Below are 2903 nucleotides of genomic sequence, written 5' to 3'. Positions count from 1 at the left end.
TAGAGATTAAGGTAGGCACGCTTTCCTGGAGAAAGTCCTAATCATTCCTGTAAACTCGCTGTGCAGTAATCTTTAAAGGTCTGCTTGTTCCTACAGGTTAACATTGGTTATGAAGTGTCTTGAGGTCTCCTCCAAGGCCGAACGATTCTATTAAAACGGCTTTTCTTTTGGCATAGGTGAACTTAGAGCTACCTTTATTTCCACTAACACACTTAGTAGCGGATCAGATGCTTCCGAGGCTTTGACAGGTGCAGATGCTTCCATCGGAGCTCTCCAGTTATGGGTAGTACAGTGAGAAAAGAACCACTTGGAATAACAGCAAAGGATGACGAGTGGTGTTCTCAGCCCTCAGTCTTTGGTCACTTGGTCCATTTGTCCATAACTATTATTGATTTAACTTAGTAGAACCAATCAGCCTGACTAATACGGCTTGGTCTGGGCTCTTTGTCTGTTAGCTTCTTTAATTCTGTAGAAATGCATGGAAATATCACCTACTAGAAAGTTTGACCTGAAATGCCTTTTGTATGGGGGGGGAGGGGGGTAGAGAACATTCCTGTGCCAGCTACAGAGATCTTAAAAGCTTCCATGTTTCACCAGTGGTTGATTAAAGCTGTTTCCTTTGTGTAATGTGTACATGGAAGTTGCATAGAGTTTTCCTGTATGTCTGTAGAGAAAAAAAAAAAAAAAATAACAAAAAACCCAAACCCTCAGCCTCCAGTGCGTTACTGTGCTGTGTTCTGTGTGTGCCAAACCTAAATGGCTTCAATAAATGGGGTTTCCTTCCCCTGGGTCAGCGACTGGTTCCTCTCCAGCTTTTGCAGTGGGGGGAACAGAGGCTGGAAGGAGAAGTGGGGGAGAAAGGATGGTCTGTTTCTCTGCAGGGCACTGATGTCCTCCCGGCCTTGCACGCCTCAGCAGCTCAGTGTGTAGCAGCCTGCAGCAGTCACAGGCTCCACTGTTGCATCTGCTCCCTTCCTGCTGGGCTCAGAACCTTCATGGGGAGCATCTCACGATGGTGGCCTGACAGGATCCACCACAGTGAGCTCTTATCAGAAGAGGAAACTAAACTGTCATCAGTGGGTGCTCCTGGCCTGTTCCTTCCCAGCTTCCAACCTGCCACAAGGGAGTAACCACCCCCATAAAAGCAGCTCTTCCATACAAGGCAGTAACCGTCCCCACAAAAACAGCTCTTCTGTACCTCAGTGTCCGTCCAAAGTTCAGGCTGAGATGATAAAACCAGTGACACAGTGGGAGTGGTGCTGCCTGGCAAATAAAGGGAACTCCCATCCAGGAGTCAACTGATAACAAACACCTCCAGACTGCAGCTAACTGAAGAGCAGTCCAGCCCAGGTGAAGCTGGTGGACTTATCCCTGGGATTTCCTTTTTTGGTTAAGAGATGAGCCTGAACAAAGGGGGAAGGAAGTCAGATGTGGAGGCAGGAGGGTGTATCCCAGCAGCACAGCCTGCCTGACAGAGACAGAGCTCTGCAAAGCCCAGGCTGCCCAAGGGGTGGGTGAAATCCCACTGCTCTGAGGTGAGGGCCTGGCCTTCCCATACCCTCATGGTTCCATGGAATGGAATAAATCCCAGCAATACCTGAACTCAAGCTTAAACATCAGTCCCCAGAGCACCTGTTTCCATCACCAGCCTTACTTAACTCCAGCTCCTCTTTCCCTTCCAAACACAGCAGCTGGGTGGTGTCCTGAGGGGCACTATGTCCCCCATGCCAAAGACACCACATCTGCTCTGGCTGCTGGAGCCCATTGAGCATGTGCATGCTGCTGTTCGCCCTCCTTGCTTTGACTATGTATTTACAGAGCTTTCTCACTGCTCCTGCATGCACACTCATTAAGCGTGTGCTGTTCTGCACAGTAAAGGAACTGGTTGTTGCAAAAGCAAAACCCTAAAACCAAAGGGTTTCATCACTTTGCTGTGCTGGCTGCTTTGGGGCCCTCACCACCGACTGCTCTTTGGATGATGGCCACCCCCTTACTTACTTCCCTTACCCCCAGCTCTGGTTGGTTTCTGCTGGTTTTGCTGTTTTGTTACTCCTGGGTCAGAAGGGCCTCCCAAAGCCAGAAGAGGAAGCTGATGGGCAATCATGGCTGCAGGGTGAGGGGGTGTCAATGAGCACATCCTTCCAGCAGCCTATTATAGCCAGGCAGAAGCTGGGCACTCAACCTCCCACGCTCAGAGGGCTGGAAGCAAGGGGAGCAGAGGGCATGGGGCACAAGGTCGTCAGCCTGCAGCCACCAGCTCCCTCCAGCCAGCAGCATAAGCTCCATCCCACATCAAAAGCCCACAGTCCCCACCTCAAGGCACTGTGGTCCTGGGGTGGGAGGCACTCGGCCCCACTCTGGGTGCTGTTCTGGTGACTTACAGAGAGCAGGGCCTGGGCTGGAGGCTGCATGCATCAGCCCCAATGATGCAGCCTCGAGGTCTGGACCACAAGGCTGTGCCTGGGATGCACACTGGCCCCAGCTGTGTGAAGTCACAGCTGCAGGGAGAGCCTCCATACCTGTCCCCAGGAGCAGCCATCCCATTGCATCCCCTTATGGCCTCAGCCTCTGCACCTCCTTCTTATACTGGAGAAAACTCACAGGGGAGAGCTGCTGCAGCACAGCAAGGACAGCAAAGGATCCGCTTCTGGCTACAGCAGGGTCATCCTTCAGGCACGCACAAGCAGCCCTGCCAACATGAGGAACAACCAGAGAAGTACAGCAGGAACCAGCCCCCTCCACTACGTCATTTTAATTGCATCGACACCCACAAAATACACAGAAGGACACATGCCCAGAGCCACCCATCAACAAGCGGCTTCCTCCCATCACGGGTCTTACTTTCACACTTCTTTCACTCAAAAAGAAAAAATAATAATAATAATAATAAGAAAAAATAATAA

The sequence above is a fragment of the Coturnix japonica genome, chromosome 3, assembly GCF_001577835.2.
Source record: "Coturnix japonica isolate 7356 chromosome 3, Coturnix japonica 2.1, whole genome shotgun sequence".
Classification (NCBI taxonomy): Eukaryota; Metazoa; Chordata; class Aves; order Galliformes; family Phasianidae; genus Coturnix; species Coturnix japonica.
The sequence above is the reverse complement of the archived record's forward strand: the minus strand, read 5'-3'. Positions refer to the sequence as shown.